Below are 23,836 nucleotides of genomic sequence, written 5' to 3' on the forward strand. Positions count from 1 at the left end.
GAAATGTTTGTTAAGTGAGTTTTGCCCCACTTTGCAACTTTCCCTGCCACAGTTGTTAAGCGAATCAATGGAGCTGTTAAGTTAGTAACCCAGTTGTTAAGTGAATCTGGCTTCCCCCATTGACTTTGCTTGGCAGAAGGCCGCCAAGAGTGATCCCATGACCATGGGGCATTGCAACCGTCATAACTACGAACCAGTTGCCAAGCATCCAAATTTTGATCACACCAACCACGGGAATGTTGCAACAGTCGTAAGTGTGAAAGAGGTGTCACTTTTTCCAGGGCTGTTGTAACTTTGAGCAGTCATTAAATGAAGCGTTGAGGACTACCTTGTATTTCTATTAGGCTCCCCACCATGGTTATCCATCATTTTAAAAGATTGGGGTGATTAGAGAGAAGTCTTTGTTGCCTTAAAGGGAAGCTTTTGAAAGTACGTTTCCGCACTATAGCAGTGTTCTGAAACTGATGATCCTTGGCCAAGTGATTAGAAGTACCAGGGTGATGTTGTGCCCCTGAGGAATTCAACACATCAGCAGTTAATGAGAAGGAAAACGTCTCGAAGTTCCTGTGTAGCAGATGAATGGCTCTGGATTTCTCCTAAAGGAGAAATAAAAAGATACTCCTGCCAGATTAAGAGCAACAAGCAATATCCAGGACTCAGGAATTTTCCCCCCCCTTTTTTCTTTTCCAAGTCAAACCACCACCATGGATTACTACTCTAGATGACCCAGCAGATAAGGTGGGAGATTCATAACCGGTGAAAAGAACTTCGGAGTCTCTTAGAATATTAGAATGAGGTCCTTCAGCAAGTCCAAATCTTAATTTTTTACTTACTTAATTTTTGTCAACCCTGACTGCTCTTTAAAGGCCAGATCCTGAAGATGAAACTCAAAGACTTTGGCCACTTAACGAGAAGGAAGGACTCCCTGGAGAAGAGCCTCATGCTGGGAAAGATTGAGGGCAAAAGACGAAGGGGACGACAGAGAATGAGGTGGCTGGATGGAGCCACCGAAGCAGTAGGTGTGAGCTTAAATGGACTCCAGAGGACGGTAGAGGACAGGAAGGCCTGGAGGAACGTTGTCCATGGTGTCGCTATGGGTCAGACACGATTTCGCAACTAACAACAACAAACATTTTTGTCTTCTGGCATTTTCTTGCTGATGAGTATTTCAAAAGGAGCATATGCAGTCATTTGAACCTTTTAAAAGAGCCAAGGTGGCGCAGTGGTTAAATGCAGCACTGCAGGCTACTGCTAGATCAGCAGTTCAGCGGTACAAATCTCACCGGCTCAGGGTTGACTCAGCCTTCCATCCTTCCGAGGTGGGTAAAATGAGGACCCAGATTGTTGGGGGCAATATGCTGACTCTCTGTAAACCGCTTAGAGAGGCCTGAAAGGCCTATGAAGCGGTATATAAGTCTACTGCTATTAAAACATAATTCAACATTTGGTATTCATTTCAATAATATTGATAGGTAAATATAATGTACTGCTTATACTTTGAACTCCATTGTATGATTTAAATATAAATGCAAATTTCCCATGTGGAAAAAAGTAAGATTACCTCTACGTTTATCACTACCTCAAATATTTAAAATTAGAATTCAATTCACCAGATTAGGCGCAAAGATTGTTTGAGAGGATGTGGGAGGAACTTGTCTTATTTAAATCTCAGACACTTAGTCTGATTTGCCCTTTGTTGTTGAAGTGGGTGGTATCACCAAGCCTAGATTGAAAGTGCTCTCCTACATGCCTAAGAGTCTGGGAAGGGATTTTAAACGATCGCTAAACAAAGGGGGCATCAATCATTCCACTGTCTGGAAGATCATTGGCAAGTGGAAAGGATTTCATAGAACTGTCAGCTTGCCCAGGCCACAAGCTTTCTCAGCAAGTTCAGCCTGAGTACAGAACATAGGATGCTGAAAGAAATATCTAACTATTCCAGAATGTCATCGCATGAGCTACATGGAGGTCTTGTGACAATTGATACCAGTGTGCATGAGTTTACGACGTAGAAAGAAACTGCACAAATTAGGTTTACTTGGAAGGTGCCTCAGAGGGAAACTTTGGTGGTCCAGAAACAACATCATCGCAGGGCTGAAGTTACTCTGAATAGAAGAGACAAAGATGGAATTATATATTTAGCAGTTCAACTCCCACCAGGCTCAAGGTTGACTCAGCCTTCCATCCTTCCGAGATGAGTAAAACGACCCAGATTGTTGGGGGCAATATGCTGACTCTATAAAAACCACTTATAGAAGGTTTGGAGCCGAGGAGGCGCAGTGGTTAGGGTGCAGTACTGCAGGCCACTTCAGCTGACTGCTAGTTCTGCAGTTCAGCGGTTCAAATCTCACCGGCTCAGGGTTGACTCAGCCTTCCATCCTTCCGAAGTGGGTAAAATGAGGACCCAGATTGTGTGTGTGTGGGGGGGCAATATTCTGACTCTGTAAACCGCTTAGAGAGGGCTGAAAGCCCTATGAAGCGGTATATAAGTCTAACTGCTATTGCTATTGCTAGAAGGCTGTAAAGCACTATAAAGTGGTATACAAGTCTAAGTGCTATTGCTATTACTAATTATTTAGCCACAATATCAGAAGGCGTGTTTGACAGCATTTCATCAGAAGAAGAACCCAATACCAATTTTGAAACGTGGTGTTGTTGGAAATTGAAGTTGCTTTGCTGCATCCAAACCTGGGCAACACACCACCATAAAATCTACTATGAATTCTTCATTGTAGCAGGGGGGGTGTTTGAAGATAACATGAGACCATCTGTCAGCAGATTGAAGCTTAACCCAAGGTAGACTTGCAACGTAACAACAAGTGTCAACATTCTAGTAAATCCACCAAGGAATAGTTGGGGGGGAAATGGAAGGTTCTGAAATGGCCAAGTCAAAGGTATGAATCCCGTCCAGATTTGAAAAGGTCTGTGCATGCCAGTAGCCCTCAAATGTTGCACATATGAAAATAATCAATCCAGTTGATATCAGGGACTGACAGATATTTGTAAGAAACTTTAAACTTTAATAGAATTTGTATGCCGTCCACTCCCTAGGGACTCTGGGCGGCTCACAACAAGTAAAAGCATTTAAAACATATACTTGAAGTTGTTTCTAACAAAGGAGGCAGTATCAGGAACGAGAACCAAGGTGTCCTTACTTTATCCACAGAAGGAAATAGCACATGACTTCATTTTTTAATTGAATGAATGATTGCAAAGTCAAATTTTCTGGGGTTCCTTTGGTTCATTTGCATCACCTTTATCTTTCTAAACTGTTCGAATGAAGGTACAATATTGATAGTTTGCTTACATTAAAAAAAGAATTAACACAGAATGTATTTACTTTTTCAAGCGATGATATTTTCTTTTTTTTATTAGAGTTTTAATAGATTTTACAAATGTTTCCCCTTCCCTCCCCCCACCCCAAACCTGCCCCCCTCCAACCCTCCCTCCCCCCAACCTCCCAGAGCAAAATACAGGGTATAAACATTTAACAATCCTACACTAACATAAGCTAACTAACATTAGCATCCTATCTCCCTCTTGTACTTTAACTCCCCTTTTATTAAGCTAACTGTAGGTAAATTGTAACATTCCTTGTTCATTCATTCGTAAGCTAGTTGAAATTTCTCAGTCCGATATTTATTTTGAATGTAGTCAATCCATCTTCTCCATTCCAACTTGTATTTCTCATCTGAATAGTCCTTCAAATATGCTGAAATTTTGGGCATCTCTGCTAAGTTTGCTTCTTTTAACGTCCATTCTTGAATGGTAGGCAATTCTTCCTTCTTCCAGTACTGCGCCACCAACAGTCTTGCTGCCGTTGTTAAGTTCAGAATCAAATTAGTCTCTATAACTGTACAGTCTGTAATTATACCTATCAAGAACAGCTGGGGAGTGAACTTTATCCTCTTTTAAAGAATATTTTGAATAATACACCATACTTTTTATCCAAAATGCTGTAACTTTTTTACAAGTCCACCATATATGATAATACGTAGCATCAACACAATCACATCTCCAGCGTTTAGATAAGCGATGGTATTTTCATAGTTGGCGCCTGATGGCATCCTAGAAAATATGCGATTTTTTCCATACGATGAAGATGGATAGAGTCTGTGGATGCAGAAACATAGGGAAAGTTACAAAGTTCGAGTAAAACAGAGGTTCAGAAGTGTTGAGCAGTTCTTAAAATTCCTCCAGTCGTGAGAGACTAGGACTGGAGAAATGCAAACGCATTCACTTGAGGACGTTTAAAAATGCAGGCAGAAAAAAAAAATTCCTCCAGTGGCTTTTGGCAGAGCAGAACTGAATGCTGGAAAAGTAACACAGACTATCCAGTCCTATCAAGAGCCATGGGATCATAGGTAAGCTTTAGATTTTTGTATTGAGAGATGCGTGTGTTTCCAGAACAGGGTGATGGCTATTGCGAACTGAATTCATTGACAGCCGGAGTGCTTGAAAATGTCCCTTTGCTCTTGATCGCTTATGACACTGGTGTTCATTAGTGGACAGAATGTCACATTAGTGGACAAAACATAATATTGAGTGAAGCAGCTAGATGAATGGGAAGTTATCTCCAATATTCCTGCAGCCTATCTGGGGACCGTAATCCTTAATACAAGGCATCTGCTTCCTTCTTAAGTAAAGAAGATTTTATGACGAATGGAGAGAGAGAGAAAAAGCGCGAACAACTTGTATCCCCTACCATCACGATATTCTCCCCCATCTGTTCGTTTGAGGGGGGGAAAAAATTAGAGTTTCAACCTTGCGGGGTTTAACGTGGGGGATACCATCTGTTAATCGTCTTGTGGTACAGTAGAAGCAAAGCTTCCATCAGATGCTTTGTTTGGTACGGTGGGGGAAAAAATATGTGGCGGGTTATTTTGACATCTGCAGACCGTAATAGAAAGGAGATGATGTAGGAAGAAGCTTTTGACAAGACAAGATCTTTTTTTAATTTTGCGTCATGTTCAGACTCCAAAGGTGGGAGGCAGGTGGTAACTGCAGGAGCAAGGGAGGGTGGGGAGCAGTTCCATCTGGCTGGCTCCTCTATTTAAGCGTATTCACTGTCTCAGCTCTGCAAAAAGATGATGTAATCCATTCTGCTCGCGAGGGCTGCTGAGTTACAGATAGAGATTCCTCTTACTGCATTTTATACTGACGCGTTGGGTTACACTGGTTCATTACCCAGGAGGGATTTCAAGGCTACTGTAAATTTAAAGGGGGGGGGGTTTACATTGTCTTTTGCATCCCGTGCTGAATTGTCTTGGTGATATACCTGCTTAAAAGGGAGGAAGGTCTGGGCTTGTCTTTACATACGACGACGTGCTACTGTCAATGTGGAATCTTTGCGACGTCGGCTTGGGGATTGGAGGCGGCTTTTATCCGTTGTGCTAAAGTGAGGGGGGGGAGAGAGAATATGGGTTGCTAATGGCAACCACTTGCCTACATTAAAGAAGGGTGTAGCGTTCCCCCCACACTTCCCACCCCCTTTGCGCGCAGCTCATTTTTATGGTCTTCAGAAAGGCTTCTGAGTTTGCTGCAGATTGATAATAGAGAATCCTTGATCTTTACACAGAAAAAAAAACCACGAAAAAAATATTTTATTTTATTTTCAAACAAATGGGGAGCTTCAAAGGCTACGGGGAGTTAGACTGAGGATGAGAAGAAAACAGGAAGGCAAAACCACAGGTTTGGGAGGAAAACCACAAAGCTGATAATTAACAGAGATGGGCACCTCGAGTAAAATGTTCAATGGCAAATGATTGTTAGGATTTAATGTATGAAAGCAAGGTGGTTTAGGCAAATTGGTGTTTTTCTTTACACAGTTCTGGCATATGCCAATGAAACAGGTAGCTTTCCTTGTATTATTTCCTTGGAAGTAGCTTTTGGTACCATGACGTGGCACATCCCCTCGGTTCAATTTCCCTCTTCCCAATTCGGTTTTAGATAAACGTGGAATGTAGCTGTGTTTACAGACAGTGATAACCCCAAAAGTGCCTTTTGCAGAACAAAATCAAGAAAAAGAAGAATAACGAAATGCATGGGTAAACATTCTGAGGACTCTGCTTTAGAGCTGTTAGTCCTCGTAATTAAGTCCTCATAATTCAGCTAGTCCTTATAATTAAAAAAAAAAGGTGTGAAATAGTCAGCGCCATACCACTTCAAAGCTGAATCTGGAATTCCAAGGGCATAACAGTCCATTTGGAAATGAGTGATTCTGTTGGAAAGTTCAGACAGGCTGTTTTGAGTACACTGTACTTATTCATGCAGCAATATTTAAATGACATGCAATTTATAATGTGCATGTTATTTAGAAATTTGACTGCTTGGTTTAATGGGAATCCTGGTGGTGCGGTGGTAAGGATGCAGTATTGCAGGCTAATTCTGCCCCTAGCAAAATTATTCTGCCCCTTGTCAGTTTGATTCGAGGTTGACTTAGCCTTCCATCCTTCAGAGGTCTGTAAAATGAGGACCCATATTGTTGGGGCAATATGCCGACTCCGTAAACCACTCAGGGAGTGCTGTAAAGCACTGTGGAGCAGTATATAAGTCTCCAGTGCTATTCTTAGTGCTATTTTATGTACTATATAGAATCTTCCTAGTCAGATTCTGCAAAAAGGAAAATCATTTTTCCGTATTTTCAGATAAATTAGGATCACCTCTAAGTGATTTAAGCTGAGGTGGCACAGTGGTTAGGGTGCAGTACTGCAGGCCACTTCAGCTGACTGCTATCTGCAGTTCAGCGGTTCTAATCTCACCGGCTCAAGGTTGACTCAGCCTTCCATCCTTCCGAGGTGGGTAAAATGAGGACCCAGATTGTGGGGGCAATATGCTGACTCTGTAAACCGCTTAGAGAGGGCTGAAAGCCCTATGAAGCGGTATATAAGTAACTGCTATTGCTATCGCTATTATGAGTTGTTTGTACTTGTTTGTTGAAGAATTGGAATGGATGTCAAGGTGAAATAATTCTCGGATTGAATTGAATGCTCTGAGATAACAGCAGCATTATTCACTCAAGATAGTATTGTTTGATTTTGGTTTTCCCCTTTTTTATATATGACAGATTCTCAGCAATTATAGTTATTAAGAAATCCAGTAGTCAATAAATCTGTATTTTGAGGAAATGTTGTGCAGATTATAATTTTTACCGTGTAGAACGAATGTGTCTTGCAATGTACTTCATTATATATAGCCTTGCCACTCAGTCAAGTATCTTGCCAGAAAGTTTCATACTGAACTGGCCTTTGTTAAACCTTAGGCCAAGAAATTAGGAACTCCATAATGAGTATGGGCTTCTAAAGACCGTATCCACTACATGTAAGAGCCGAGGTGGCGCAGTGGTTAAATGCAGCACTGGAGGCTACTTCAGCTGACTGCAGTTCAGCTGTTCAAATCCCACTAGGCTCAAGGTTGACTCAGCCTTCCATCCTTCCGAGGTGGGTAAAATGAGGACCCAGACTGTGGGGGCGATATGCTGACTCTGTAAACCGCTTAGAGAGGGCTGAAAGCCCTATGAAGCGGTATATAAGTCTAACTATTGCTATTGATGTAAAAGGATCAGTTCTAATATATATCACATCACTTTAAAGGAATAAAAACGGGATATGGAGAATTTTGCGTTTAAATAATATACATTCAATCCTAATTAAAAATGAAATTTGTGGCACGTGTAATTTTAACCCAAACTGGATAAATCAATAATCAATTCTTACCTGCAGATTTTGGGGCCTTAAATGTAGTGGCTCAACAAGGCAAGACTCAGAGAGAAAGGAAAGATGACTTCAGTAGCACTATTAAGCTCAGGGAGATTGGTTTCTGTCCCTAAGGATCCATAAAAAATTCTTTCAACTCACTATGAAATACTATCCACCAAGAACACGGAGAGAATCTTTATAGAGTTATCAACAGTATTGCCTTCAAAGGAATTCTCCAGATTCACACCTTTAACCTGTTTGAGTCTAATGGCTGTGTTTATGTTAGCGTCCTTCCTGATGTATAGAAATTTCAATTGTTTCCAACTAAAATGTTTTCCTTAAAACTTCTATGTCAATTGGGAATTAAGATTTGGCTGGGTCATCTTGCTTTCCCTGTCAGATTCTGTTTAATCCCAAATTATATATTTATTGTTCTTACTGATTAGAACAAATCTTGTGCCCCCTTGCAGTGAGTAGACTTTTACTTCAACATAGGCTATAATTTATACTTAATTATGAAGGGTGGGCAATTTGTTTAACACATATGGCCAACACCATGTTGGGTAAGGCTCAGCTGCAGCAATCTCTGGGAAAGAGAGGAATATCCATTCATAATAGCAATAGCAATAGCAATTAGACTTATATACCGCTTCATAGGGCTTTCAGCCCTCTCTAAGCGGTTTACAGAGTCAGCATATCGCCCCCACAGTCTGGGTCCTCATTTCACCCACCTCGGAAGGATGGAAGGCTGAGTCAACCCTGAGCCGGTGAGATTTGAACCGCTGCACTGCAGATAACAGTCAGCTGAAGTGGCCTGCAGTACTGCACCCTAACCACTGCGCCACCTCGGCAGGAATGGTCAAGCAGAAAACATTTATTTCATAAAAGCCAAACAGATGAGGTTCAGAAGCTGGTCACATGTGTAAGTATCAACTCTAGGACAATGTTGAAACCCAGATGCTAACTTACGTATCTAATTTCACAAAACATGGTATTCATTTCAGAGAAAGCAGGTTGATGCTACACCCACAGTATAGGTCAGTGATGGTGAACCTTTTTCGGCTCCCGTGCCAAAATAGGGGGGAACATAAGGGGGGGTCGTGCGCGGGCGTGCCATACCCATAATGCTATGTGCATGACCCCCATGTGCATGTGCGTGCACACACTCACCCTGCGCATGCATGTGTGACTCCCCCCCCCTTTTGGCCCATGATAGACCCATTTTTGCCCTCCCCAGGCTCCAGAGGGTTTCAAGGAGCCTGGGGAGGGCGAAAACAGCCTCCCCCACCCTCCTGAGGCTCTTTGCTGTCTCCTGGACTGCACTGCGGGCGACTGAACAGCCTGCTCTTGAAAATGGCGGCTGTGGCCGATGGGCTTGGCCCTGGGCTCTCGCTCCGCCTGCCCTGGAGATGGAGCCCAGGGAGGAATATAAAGACTGTTTTAAGGGAATGGATCCTGCACCTTCCACTTACATTCGCAGCAGTCGCACCTGCCGTTCCCTGCTGCTTTTGGAGGCAACAGAGGAAACCACTCCTGTTGGTGGGGTGGCCATACTGCCCTGCGCCGGGCCCCAAGCCTCGCGACCACCCTGCCCAGCGCACAGACTTTGTCAGTATTGTGGCCTGCAAAGGCCTGCGCTTTGGCCAGCCGATACCCTGGGAGACCCATTTCCCAGCTCCATGTTCCCAACCTGGGTTATGGGGAAACACCTGGGCATTATCCTCTGCCCCTGCAATGCTGTTGCCGCCTCTGCCTCTGCCGAGCATGTTGCCTACGTCCATGCTACCGCCTCAGGTCCCGGTAGTCCCTCTGCCTGTTCCATCAGATGCACCAGAAGCATCTGCAATCGGTGTCTGCCCACCTCCCCCCCCCCACAGTGGCTACTCTTTCTGGCTGCTCCAGCATCCCAGCCAGAAGCAGCACTGTGACAGCCACCAGGGGCAAGGGGGCAGTGGTGGTAAGGACAGATAAGGGCTTCCCTCACCCCCAACCCGAGTGCGCTACTTGCATGGCTCCAGCCCGCGACACTGACATGGATCCGCGGTCTGGAGTGCCTGGCTGGCTCAGGAGCCCCAGAAGAGCTGTCTGGCCCCGCGCAGCCCCAGAAGAGCAGCAGTAGCTGCAGCCACGGGGAAGGGCAGGAGCGACCAGGCAACCACCGCAGCTGCTCCCACATCAGCGAGCCAGGCTCTCGGCAGCGTCTTTATTTATTTGTATTTGTATTTAGTTTATTTGTATGCCGCCCTTCTCCAGGAGGGACTCAGGGCAGCGAACAACTCAGGGGGGAAAGGGGACATAAACACAGTACACATGATTAAAATACATGAAAACCACACAGCCATACAAGTTGAGAGGGGAGGGGAACTCATCAACCCCAGGCCTGCCGGCACAGCCAGGTTTTGACGGCTTTCCGGAAGGCCTGGAGAGAGGTGAGGATCCGGATCTCCATGGGGAGTTCATTCCAAAGGGCCGGAGCTGCTACAGAGAAGGCCCTCCCCCGGGTAGTAGCCAGATGGCATTGGCTGGTAGACGGGACCCGGAGGAGGCCAACCCTGTGAGATCTAATGGGTCTTTGGGAGGTAATTGGCAGCAGGCGGTCTCTCAAGTTCCCAGGTCCAATACCATGAAGAGCTTTATAAGTTACGACTAGCACTTTGAAGCGTATCCGGAGACCGATCAGTAGCCAGTGCAGCTTGCGGAGGATAGGTGTAACGTGGGTGTACCGAAGTGCACCCACAATCACTTGCGCGGCTGCATTCTGGACGAGTTGAAGTCTCTGAATACTCTTCAAAGGCTGCCCCATGTAGAGCCATGTAGAGCGCTGCCCCAGGTAGCTCGCCTCCCTGCCAGCAGCAGCTCCTCTAGCATCCGGGCTGGAAGTGACAGTGCAACAGCCACTGCTACCAGGGGTGAAGGTGGCGGTGATGAGAACGGGCCACCACCACCTCTTCGTTCCTTCCCCAGCAGCGGCTGTTGTGCTGCCACTTCCAGCTGGATGCTGGATGAGGAACTGCTGGTGGGGAGGTGAGCTATCTGCATAAAGACGTTGCCGAGAGCCTGGAAGAACATATCCCAGATGGAAGCGGCAGTGCAACATCCGCTGCTACAAAGGGCGAAGGTGGCGGTGGTGAGAACGGACCACCGCCACCCCTTCATCCCTTCCCCAGCACTGGAAACAAAAACATCATTTTCCTGCCATGCACATATGCACCGGGCGGCTCCTCTTCTGCTTTCTGGCATGCCAATGCGCGTGAAGACCAGCTGGCTGCTGTGCCCGAACCCAGAAGAGCAACTGGTGATGGCTCCGTGTGCCAGGAGAAATGGCTCTGCATGCCACTTCTGGCACACGTGCCATAGATTCGCCATCACGGGTATAGGTGAATGCACATTGCATCAAAAATGTAAATGTTCCCAATATAGGCAGAACGTCTCTATAACATGCAGATGTTATTTAATACAGTAGCACAGATGGTAAATCTCTTCTTTTTCTTTCCTTTAACCCTTCAAACTGTTTTCTGCCAATTTTGTGGCTTACCTTTTCTGAATGCATCCACCATTTTCTGTAACTGTCCTAGTAAATATGTGGGGACCAGTGGTGGGATTCAAATAATTTAACAACCGGTTCTCTGTCCTAATGACCAGCTGGGTAGGTGGGGCACAGTGGTCATGTGACTGGGTGGATGTGGCCAATTCAATGTCACTCACGTCAATGGGCGCTTCGTGTTGGCTGTTAGAGAGCCGAGGTGGTGCAGTGGTTAAATGCAGCACTGCAGGCTACTTCAGCTGACTGCAGTTCAGCTGTTCAAATCTCACTGGCTCAGGGTTGACTCAGCCTTCCATCCTTCCGAGGTGGGTAAAATGAGGACCCGGATTGTTGTTGGGGGCAATATGCTGACTCTGTAAACTGCTTAGAGAGGGCTGAAAGCCCTATAAAGTGGTATATAAGTCTAACTGCTATTGCTATTGCTATTGTTACAATGTAATAAGGGTTAACCGGAGAGGCAGTTTCTGTAAGCAGGGCAATAAAGATTAGGCTAGAAACACCAGAATGTTTCCTTCCTGCCTTCCTTACAGGATTAGCCCTGCAAACTGGGAAAAAATCAAAAGGAGATTTCTTCCAACAACTGGTTCTCCGAACTGCTTAGAAAGTTAACAACCGGTTCTCCCGAATAGGTGCGAACCGGCTGAATCCCACCCCTGGTGGGGACTATAGTTCTTGAAAATTGGTGTTGCTGAATCTATTTCTCATGCTTGTATCCTGGTTAGGGTTTGATTTCTGAAATATTTTTTAAAAGATTTGGCTGGCAGAGACTCCTTACAACGTATTTCTGGAACTTCCAGGAGTAAGTCAACAATCAAAAGAGAAAATACTGAATGGAACTAGTTAAATCTTACTTTGTGCTAGTAGCTGAAATGAGTTTTTAACTAAACAGGAATCCTAGGCATAGGGCTTATGCTCTTCATATTTAATGAATTATTGCCAAACTGTTCAAACTACTCAATGGATTTAAATAAAACTATGGCATTGTTGTTTTTTTTTCAAAACAGTACAGGAAATTGAAGATTTGGCAGGATCCCCAAGAATTGTTCTTGTCATTTTCCCCCTAGCTTTCCTTCATGGAGTAAGTTAATACCATTGTTTAGTGTGCTCTTAGAAGTCTATTAATGGCATATGAAGGACCACAATGTTTGTGGTTAGTTTTTAAAGTATACATAGGATTAATGTCAACTTCATGTTTCTTAAGGAGCTTATGGTTTCAGGGAGTTGGGCATGTTCATTGTTATCTCTAATTGTCCTCAGATAATTATTATAGGCCACTACAGATCAGCCAAATGTTTTTGCTGATATTTCATGTTGAACTAGTTTAACTGTAATATAGGTGCTCTTCATTTTATTTCCGGTGTTGAAACCCTTAAGTACTACGGTTCCACCACAAATGCGCGAACGACAAAAGCGCGTCTGACTAAACCGTGGTGACAAAACCGCGGTGACAAAACCGCACCGACGAATGAGCGCTGAAGCGCGCCGACAGAAGCGCGCTGTAACCCTAACCCTAAACCAAACCCTAAACCTAACCCTAACCCTAAACCTTACCTTAAATCGCGCTTCTGTCGGCACGCTTTTGTCGGCGCGCTGTTGTCAGCGCGCTTTTGACATCGCGGTTTTAGCGCCGCGGTTTTGTCGGCGCGCTTTTGACGTTCGCGCATTTGTTGGGTCACGAAGTACTACTACCATGTTTTCCCCAAAATAAGATAGGGTCATATTTTCCTTTGACCCACAAAATAAGCGCTTGGCCTTATTTTTGGGGAGGGCTTATTTTCAGGGAAGGGATTATTTTAGCGCATGCGCTCAAAAGCCCGATTGGGCTTATTATCCAGGGAGATCTTATTTTCATGGAAATAGGGTACTACTAGGTATGATTTACTGTATTTGCTTATATCCAGGTTTGCAGTAATTAAGGTTTGTTGCCCAATTTAGAGGAATATATTCTCCTCTGCTCAGATGTGTTGAAAAGTATAGTCCCTGGAATGACTTAATCCACTGTTTCGTGAATCTTTTATATCTACTGCTGATCCTTGTAATACTTTTCTTTAATGTCAGAAGAGAAGTCCTGGAAAAATGTAGTTCTTGCTTGCTGTTGTCTTTCTATCTTAACACCAATAGCAATAGCAGTTAGACTTATATACCACTTCATAGGGCTTTCAGCCCTCTCTAAGCGGTTTACAGAGTCAGCATATTGTCCCCAACAATCCGGGTCCTCATTTTACCCACCTCGGAAGGATGGAAGGCTGAGTCAACCCTGAGCCGGTGAGATTTGAACAGCCGAACTGCTGAACTGCAGTCAGCTGAAGTAGCCTACAGTGCTGCATTTAACCACCTGCGCCACCAGTATCAAAAACTGCCAAACCCAAATTATATCTTGGAATTAGATTTAAAGATTTCTTCTGGGTTCAGTATCATCCCAGACAGATCTTTGCAAAGGAACATAATTTCAAAGTGCTTTATGGTTTATTAAAATGTAGCATATGGAGTTTGGCACACACTGTTTGCCACAGCTAACCCACACATTCAAATGTTGATTATATATATCTACGCAGAACTCAAAGCACCTCAAAACAATAATCCAGTAGATTAATGTAACAACTGCAGGATCATGAAAACCTTAAACAGGGAGGGGAAAATCAGCTCCCAAGAAACTGTAGCCCAAAGACTAATTTTTGAACTTCTAACATCACTTGTCGGCTGTGACCAGGGCGGCCTGGTGCACCAATTGCGACCCTATCTGGACCAGGAGGCCCTTCGGATGGTCACTCACGCCCTCATCACCTCAAGACTGGATTACTGTAATGTGCTCTACATGGGGCTGCCCCTGAAGAGTGTTCGAAGACTTCAGTTAATCCAGAATGCAGCCGCGCGAGCGATTGTGGGTGCACCTAGGTACACCCACGTTACACCTATCCTCCGTGAGCTGCACTGGCTTCCCATTAGTCTCCGAATCCGCTTCAAGGTGCTGGTCGCTACCTATAAAGCCCTACATGGCATCGGACCTGGGTACCTGAGAGACCGCCTCCTGACGATTACCTCCCAGAGATCCATAAGATCGCACAGACTAGGCCTCCTCCGGATTCCATCCACGGTCAATGTCGGCTGGCGACTCCCCGGGGGAGGGCCTTCTCTGTAGCTGCTCTGGCCCTATGGAATGATCTTCCCGTTGAGATCCGGATCCTTACTACCCTTCCGGCCTTCCGCAAAGCGGCTGTTCCAGCAGGCCTTGGGCTGTTGATGTATCCAGCCCCATCCTAAATTATGAATGTTGTGGAATTTTTAATGTTGTTTTTTATTTTTTTTGTATGTCCCCCCCCTCCCTTTTTTAACTGTAAGCCGCCCTGAGTCTCTTTGAGAGTAGGCGGCATACTAACTAACTAACTAACTAACTAACTAACTAAATAAATAAATAAATAAATAAATAAATAACGTGGTTACGGGAAGAAATTCCACAGCTGAAGAGCCATCCGCAAGCAAGTTATTTGAGCGTATGTAAGAGAGAGAGCTTCTTACTTGTTGGTTATGCTTCCACAGCTTCTAGCATGCCAAACTGAATGTTATGATTTGAAAGGGAAGGACTGGGTAGAAGAACCTTTGGAGCCATCAAGGACTCTTTTCTATATACTTATTTGTTTGTTTGTTTGTTTGTTTGTTTAATGTGCTGCCCATATCCAAAGCAACTCTGGGTGGCTTATAGTACAATATAAACATAAACGTCAGTACTGTACATGGCAGTGGTGGGTTTCAAAATTTTTTAGAACCTCTTCTGTAGGTGTGGCCTACTTTGTGGGAGTGGCTTGCCGGCCATGTGACTGGGTGGGCTTGCCAGGCATGTGACTGGGTGGGCGTGGCCAACTTGTAAAAGGTGGTGAAACCCACTTGACCACGCTCTTGCTTAGCAACCAAAATGTTGGCTCAGAAACTCTGGCATTTGAAGCACACAAGTCTTAACAGCTGTCAAGTTACAAGACCCTTGCACCTCTAACCCTTTAGGGGGGAAAAAAAAAACACCAGGGGAGTTCATACTTGACAGCTTTAAGACTTGTGGACTTCAACTCCCAGAATTCCTCCTCCAGTCACGTTGGCTCTGGAACTCTGGCATTGAAGTGTGCAAGTCTTAAAGCTGTCAAGTTGCAAGACCCTTGCACCCCTAACCCTTTAGGGAAAAAAAACCAGGGGTGTTCAAACTTGACAGCTTTAAGACTTGTGGACTTCAACTCCCAGAATTCCTCCTCCAGTCATGTTGGCTCAGGAACGCTGGCATTTGAAGCATGGAAGTCTTAAAGCTGTCAAGTTGCAAGACCATTGCACCCCTAACCCTTTAGAAATAAAAAACCAGGGGTGTTCAAACTTGACAGCTTTAAGACTTGTGGACTTCAACTCCCAGAATTCCTCCTCTCGCTCTTCCTCTTGTTAATGTGCGGACGGGTGGGTGAAGGGAGCTGGAACCGGTTCTAAACGGCACTGTAGATTTGTGGAACCTCTTCTATAGAAGAGGTTAGAACTGGCAGGAACCCACCCCTGGTACATGAATATTTAGTAAGTATCAGATAAAAATTTCAAACCAGAGCATGAATGGCTATGGAGGTGAGATCTTCTCTGTTTTAGTACTTCAAGCTGAGTACAGGCAGTCCTTGCCTTGCAACAGTTCATTTAGAGACCATTCAAAGATACGACGACGCTGAAAAAAAGGACTTAGGGCCATTTTTCACACATACATGATCACGTGATCAAAATTCAGCTGCCTTTCAACCGACATATTTATGACTGTTGCCGTGTCCCACAGTTACATGATCATCTCTTGCCGCCTTCTGGCAAGCAAAATCAATGGGGGAAGCAAGATTCACTCGACAACTGTGTTATGGCTGTGTAACAGCTGCGGTGGTTCACTTAACAAATACGGGAAGACAGGTTGTAAAAAGGGGCAAGACGCACTTAACAAGCGTCTCACTTAGCCACAGAAACGTTGGGCTTGATTGAGGACTACCTCCATCTGGACTACTGCAACGTGCTCTACATGGGGCAGCCCTTGAAGAGCATTCGGAGACTTCAGCTTGTCCAGAATGCAGCCGCGCGAGTGATCGTGGGTGCACCTCGGTTCACCCACGTAACACCTATCCTCCGCGAGTTGCACTGGCTGCCTATTGGTCTTCGGATACGCTTCAAGGCGCTACTTGTCACTTATAAAGGCCTTCATCGTATTGGACCTGGGTACTTGAGAGACCGCCTGCTGCCAATTACCTCCAATAGACCCATCAGATCCCACAGATTAGGCCTCCTCTGAATTCCATCCGCCGGCCAATGCTGACTGGCGACTAGCCGGAGGAGACCCTTCTCTGTGGCTGCTCCGACCCTCTGGAATGAGCTCCCCGTGGAGATTCGAAGCCTCACCACCCTCCAGGCCTTCCGCAAAGCCCTTAAAACCTGGCTGTTCCGACAGGCCTGGGGCTAAAGAGCTTTGCCCCCCCTTCTCGAATGGTATGGCTGTTGTGTGTTTTTAAATTTTGTATTGTTATGTTTGTCTTTTATCCCCCTGTCTGTACCCCCCTTCCCTGACTGAATTGTGAGCCGCCCTGAGTCCCCTTCGGGGGAAAAGGGCGGCATATAAATGTAATCAATCAATCAATCAATCATCTATGCAAACCCTGCATTTTGCTGTGCTCTACGATAATAGAGTTGCAGAGTACCTTATAACTTTGTGCTGTTGTTGAGCAGCGTATTTCAGATGTATAAAAAGAGGTTAAGTGTTTCCTATACAGATGTAGACACGCTGGAGGAAGTTTGCCAGACCAAGGAAGCAAAAGGGTTAGGTAACAGATTGCACGTAAGCTATATGCCATGCTGTAAGGATTCTGAATAAGAGGTTCGTTTTTCTTCTTCTTGAACTACATTAGGAGTCACATTTACAGTCAAATTGATGTGCAGTGATTCCTTTTCTTCTTTTTTCCTCCTGCGCGTTTTCTATGTCATTCCAGTTTGTTTGGTTATTAAATTTACTTTAATTTTCCAACAGGAGGAAAGAGGTAAGTCGAAGGTGCAGCAGAATTAGGTTGGAAATTTGGAAAAACGTTGCTGTGACTAACTGAATTTTAAAACAGACTGCTAGATGATCACACAGCTAAAACAAATTAAGCAATTGTACAAGGTCAACAATACAAAAGCGAGGAGAAACGGTGGATGCCCTAAATAACGAACACAGCAAGGATTTATTTTTATGTTCCTTTTAGGTAGCAAACTAGTTTTTGTTTTTTTCCTGTTAACCACTTAACAAAATTTGATATTTAGATTGGTGGATTGTTAAGCTATAAGTATAATAAATTTATTGATTGGTAGAATTGGCACAGAATATTAGTACATGCTGGGGGGGAATAAGGCATATGTAATGGTTTTTGGAGCTCGTAGGTATCATGTTCAGTGTTACGTTATGCTCGGTGCAATTTTCTTCACAAATAGCACTGCCTGATGTAACATGCTCTGAATTTCAATGCGTGTTTTTGTGCTACATCACTGTGAACCCCGATGCTCGGTGCAAGTTCAGTGTATGTTTAGCAGGAACAGAACAATTAATCATATACTTTTAACTGGCGTACTCAAAACAAGAGGAGGAATAATGCTTGAAACCTTAGAAAATGGTTAAGACACTCTTCATATCTTTTTTTAAAGCTAGAGAATCTGAAATGTTGATGATTTCTGTCTTTGGAGCTCATGGGAAGGCAAGTGGGGGCTGTGAATTGCACACTTTTGGCGTAGCATATTATGTGGATCTAGTACCTGGAATTGTGCTGTGCTGTGATGTGACTGCTTAGATAACCCCTTGGATCATTTTCCAGAAATTTTGCAGAATGTACAATTTAGAATTCTGACATTTTAATGGCATCTGCCCCCTTCATGTTTGCAATGAAGATTTGATAGCAAGTGACATAATATTTTAGGAGTAAAATAATTCAAAATGTAGCTGAATCTCGTAAATTTCAAGAAAATCATTGCATGTTTTGTGTACTGTGTGTGTGTGTGTGTGTGTGTGTGTGCATGCGTCTATTCGCCAAAAGAGAGAAAAATAAACTTATCATTTTGTAAAACAGACACAAAACTGATCTTTAAAATTACACGCATGTGATTTTTCCCTCAGGTTTATCCCAAAGCACTAATCTTGATTTGATCACAGTATATTCCTGTTTTTTCATTTTAACAGAAGGTTTGTTATTCGTTACCTTGAAGTTTTGTTTTTAAAAAAGTAATTTTATTGTGCTGCTTGAGCCTGATGCATTTCTTCCAAAATATGCACAAAACATATAACACTTATATAGTCCTGTCTAGAAATAATTCCAATCACAACGTAGAAATTGAAACATATCTGTTATTGTGCTGAAATTATTGGTAGCTACAGTAAATACACAGTGACTCTAAGATTATTAAATATATAGAAAATATCTCATTAAGACATTTTAAAGATGCAAAGGTTGTGATCAAGCTTTATTGATTCTGTTTTGCAATATATTATAAAAATAAATAAATACGAGAAAAAGAAGTAAAAGAAACTGGAATCAAATCCAATCATTTCACTTCCGTTATTCTTTCTTACAATGTGAGAAAGCCCTTGTTTTGGCTTACAATTCTGATCATTTGGTGGCTTATATCTTACTACATTTGTGGTTTCTTAGAAAGAGGAAATGAAATGATTACAAGCCAAGAGAGCAATGGAAATCATTCAGATTTGACCCAAGTATTTGTTTCTCTGAGGACGTCCATTCTTCTGCGAAAATCTCGTTGAACAGGTCAATTTAGACTTGCCCAAAAGTATCAAAAGCTGCTTTGTTCAATCACATAACATAAATTCTTGGCGAGTGGTAAATTCACAGAACGCAGAGACTCGGGAAAATACTTCTTGCCTTTCTTTTTAAAAATCTGCCCAAGCAGGATTTCAATAAGTCACCTCTCTTCCTGAGCTTCGCAGTTTCTATTTATTTATTCCCTGGGCTGTCTTGTCTTTTGCAAATCCTCTGAATACTGCAGGCACTGCGGTGGAAGGAACAACAGTAGAAGGAGCTGCAGCCTGCTCTGGTTTTGAAAAGATGACATCATCTCTATTAATGTGTGGTTCTGAGAATGCCGGCTTGAAGTGTGTGCAAGTAGGGATGGATGCAGATATACAGCATTTATAGCTCAGCGCATGTATGCAGTGATTTTTGAAATCCTCCCAGCTCAAATCTGAAATAACAAATGTTCTCATTTTATTCACCTTCCAAAAAGAAAGACGAGATCTATGAATATTCGTAAGAGGAAAACGGGCACCCTCTTTCTTTGTTTCTGAACAATTTGTCCAGAATAAGATGCAAAAGATTATTTTTTTTTAAAAAAAATATTATTAATTGCAGAACTGGATTGAAATTCTGGGGTTAAATCTGGGGTAGCCTCAGAAGCGAGCTTGAATTTTGAACATGTTAAAAGGTTGGTTTTTGTTGAAATCCATTTGATTATCGTGACACGTGTAATAGAAAGTATCGGTTCTTTCACAAAGGACTTCTATCTCGTTTGATGTGTGTACCTCATTAACTTTGCTATTAAACAGGGAAATTCTCCGATTTTGTTAAGCAATTCTCCAATTGCTGAATATTTCAATTGAAGAACACAAATAAACCAGGTTCTTTTTTTATGTATAACCTCATTGGAAAGTTCCTTGAGTGGCTCAAATAATTAGCTGAAAAAGGATCTTAAATTTAGAATAGTTGAGGGGATTCAGGTAATATTGTGGTCAATGTTTTAATCAGGAGATTAAAAAATACATATGTTTTTTTAACCGCTTTATTCACAAAGTGTTTGCTACCTGTTAATATACCTTGAGAATGCTTGCTCATTCCTTTGTTTAAATTAAACCATCTCATCCATGCTTATGCTAAATCACAGGGTTCCCTGTTATTAATTCTCTGTTTTAACCCTGAAGTTGCTCTGGAAGTTCTCTCTGGCCTTATGTATGGGTGGAGTAATAAGTGTACATGATGATTCAGTGGTGGGATTCAGCCAGTTCGCACCTATTCGGGAGAACCGGTTGGTAACTTTCTGAGTAGTTCGGAGAACCGATTGTTGGAAGAAATCTCCTTTTGTTTTTTCCCACTTTTCAGGGCTAATCGTGTAAGGAAGGTAGGAAGGAAACATTCTAGTGTTGTTTCTAGCCTAATCTTTATTGCCCTGCTTACAGAAACTGCCTCTCCGGTTAACCCTTATTACATTATCACAGCTAAGGCAAAGCGCCCATCGACCTGAGTGACCTTGAGTTGGCCACGCCCACCTAGTCACATGACCACCGAGCCCCACCTACCCAGATGGTCATTAGGGCAGAGAACCGGTTGTTAAATTATTTGAATCCCACCACTGACATGATTGTAATAGTGGTTTCAATTCTAGTGGCAAAAGACCTAATTAAATACAGGGCATTACTACTTAGTTTTGAACTGCTAAATATGATACTAAGAGCGAGTTTGGTGTAATGGTTAAGACTCTAGGCTAGGAACCAGAAAACCATGAGTTCTACTTGGGGATGAAGCTAGCTGGGTAACTGGGCCAGTCACTCTGCAGTGGTTAAATGCAGCACTGCAGGCTACTTCAGCTGACTGCAGTTCTGCAGTTCGGCTGTTCAAATCTCACCGGCTCAGGGTTGACTCAGCCTTCCATCCTTCCGAGGTGAGTAAAATGAGGACCCGGATTGTTGTTGGGGGCAATATGCTGACTCTGTAAACCGCTTAGAGAGGGCTGAAAGCCTTATGAAGCGGTATATAAGTCTAACTGCTATTGCTATTGCTACTCTTTCTCATCCTTAGGCGGAAGGCAAGAACCAACCAAAAATGTTGCCAAGAAAACTGCCCATAGGCATTCATATATATATATATATATATATATATATATATATATATATATATATGTGTGTGTGTGTGTGTGTGTGTGTGTGTGTGTGTGTGTGTGTGTGTGTGTGTGTGTGTGTGTGTGTGTGTGTGTAAATTACACATACACATTATTCATGCACATTACACATACACATGCAAAAGAAATGAAATGAAAGCTGTAGAAAAAAAAATTCCCCATATTGAGCTTGATTCTTAATTCTAAAAAAAGTAAGTATTAAAACTAGTTTGCCTAGATCAGTGCTTCCCACTAGTTTGCCTAGATCAGTGCTTTGTAATTTACTCCAAATTGGGTAATAGTAGTTTGAGTAATAACAACAATCCATTTACCCATCACGACAGGGACATTTAAATTGACTTAAAAATTGTCACGTATACGAAAACATATTCGAACATTTCCCAAAGTTTTCCTATTAAGACCAAAATCAATGAAACGACTAGTAGTAATTTGGTGAAATGTCATCAAATTCCAAGACGTTTGTTTTTACAATATAATTCTCAAATTACAACCATTCATTAAGCAACCATTTGAATTTATGATGGTGCTGAAGGAAGAAACTTACTGACAGCCCTTGAAATTCAATAAAACTTTCTGATAAAATGATTTGGGATAATAAAGGAAAAGGTTTGGGAATGACAGATGTAACTCTCCTCCTAGGTGGCTTTTCAACTTTCAAATCTACAGTTCCTATTCTAGGTTTACTTTGCTTAGTTATCATGATCTTTATATCATATTATAGAAACACATTAATGTCAATCGGAAGAAAAATTTGTGCCAATTTCATTATAAATTTTGCAGTATAAGTAAGAGTTTGTTGTTGTTAGTTGCAAAATCGTTTCTGACCCATCGTGAGCCCATGGACAATGTTCCTCCGGGACTTCCTGTCCTCTACCATCCTCTGGAGTCTGTTTAAGCTCATGCCTACTGCTTCGGTGACTCCATCCAACCACCTCATTCTCTCGTCCCCTTCTTTTGCCCTCAATCGTTCCCAGTATTAGGCTCTTCTCCAGTGAGTCCTTCCTTCTCATTAGGTGGCCAAAGTACTTGAGTTTCATCTTCAGGATCTGGCCTTCTAAAGAGCAGTCAGGGTTGATCTCCTCTAGGACTGACCGGTTTGATCACCTTGCAGTCCAAGGGACTCGCAGGAGTTTTCTCCAGCACGATAGTTCAAAGGCCTCAATTCTTTGATGCTCAGCCTTTCTTATGGTCCAACTTTCACACCCATACAATTGCAACTGGAGAAGGTCCAACTTTCACACCCATACATTGCAACTGGGAAAGCCATAGCCTTGACTATACACACTTTTGTTGGTAGGGTGATGTCTCTCGATTTGCTATAGCTTTCCTCCCCAGGAGCAAGTTTAAAGTACTATAAATCAGAGAAGAGATGTTCCTGGAACTAATACTTTTCAAAATCAGATTTATAGAAAATGCATTACATTTTTGCCAAATGATGGCAGGTGCCAGAGCAATTAATCTATTATTAATTAATTTGGAGTAGTGAAAGCAGAAGATAGGGGAATATCCTGGGCTTGGAACTGCAGCTATGCTTGGATTTTTATCCCAAACTCGGGATAAAACAATGTTTTGTCTTACTGTTTTGAGGGTTCAGACATTCTTCAAAAGGCTTAATTTTAGAAAGAGTTATTCCAGCCATGGAAACTTGGTGTGTTCATTAGTATAATGGTGTCAGCCTCTGCTTTGCTGCTGCTTCGGCTGCCATTGAAACGGGGAGGGGGGGCATGGTATTTGGGAGGGGACTACTAATTGTGCTGGAGGAAGATTCTGGAGTTTCTGCTGCCTGTCTTCCTGCGCATGCGGAGGAGGTTTCCCGCCAAGGCCAACGGCACCGACATTCCATCTGGGTGATGCCTTTCGAAGTTATCTCGCACCTGACATTTGGGAGAATTATGATTGGACTGTGACTGGGATGCCAAGGGGTGGGGAATGGGTTATTCTATATATCATTTGCTTTCGCGCCTAAATAATCAGTCTTCGCTTTGCTACGCTTCTGTTCATTTATAATTAGTAAAAGTACACTTGATTTCTATCAATGGAGTCTTGTGGTTTTCTTTCCCGATTATCCAATGAAGGAGTGCTGACAAATGGTCTATGGGAACGACCTTGGAAATGGGCAAAATGATGCTGCCTAGGAAATGATCGGGTAACAGAGGCCATTGTCCACAGCTGTATAATAGGTCAGAGAAAGAAAGTCAAAACTCCTCAGCCTGTAAAGGAGACTGCAGGAGATTAGTACTATCAGACTCGATAGGTCGTACTAATGCAGTCTTGGAATAAAGTACAATTAGCTCATCTGGTTGTATTTCCTGTCTACCTGGGAAGACTGACAATTAGCCGGTAAAATAGATGGTAGAGATTATATCCCTTCTCTCTTTGGCTGGAACTAATTTGAAGAAAGGCCAGTCACTGGGGATGGAGGAGACTAAACTTACCATGTATTCAGAGATGAAGAAGAAAGGTTTTCAATGTAAGAAAGGTTACGTTGAGCCTACTACGTACGTTTACTGCTTTTTTAAAAAATCTGTGGCGGGGTAAATTGGAATCCAGTTCTTGTAAAATTGTGTCGTTCACTTCTTTTTCCGAGAGGTCATGCCTGCATTAGAAGGTGCTACTTTTTCCTTTTGAGCTTTGTAGACAGAATGCCAAATATGAAACTGTTGTGGCCTGGCAGGTG

At 43.0% G+C, this 23,836-nt stretch overlaps 1 protein-coding gene across 2 annotated transcripts in view; it reads left to right on the forward strand.

Annotated features, from left to right (window-relative positions):
* Positions 1–23,836, forward strand: part of TRIO (trio Rho guanine nucleotide exchange factor) — a 279,954-nt gene that overhangs the window by 61,484 nt on the left and 194,634 nt on the right. Inside the window, exon 1 of one of the 2 annotated variants that reach the window (XM_087721979.1) lies at positions 4,306–4,364. The exons of the other annotated variant lie outside the window; for it this stretch is intronic. The gene's annotated coding sequence lies outside the window, so the exon portion shown is untranslated. Of the gene's footprint in view, positions 1–4,305; positions 4,365–23,836 lie in introns of those variants that run through there. 2 annotated transcript variants of the gene reach the window in all.

Source organism: Thamnophis sirtalis, unplaced genomic scaffold, assembly GCF_051295495.1.
Source record: "Thamnophis sirtalis isolate CommonGarterSnake01/CBP01778 unplaced genomic scaffold, rThaSir2_p1.2 scaffold_8, whole genome shotgun sequence".
Taxonomy (NCBI): Eukaryota; Metazoa; Chordata; class Lepidosauria; order Squamata; family Natricidae; genus Thamnophis; species Thamnophis sirtalis.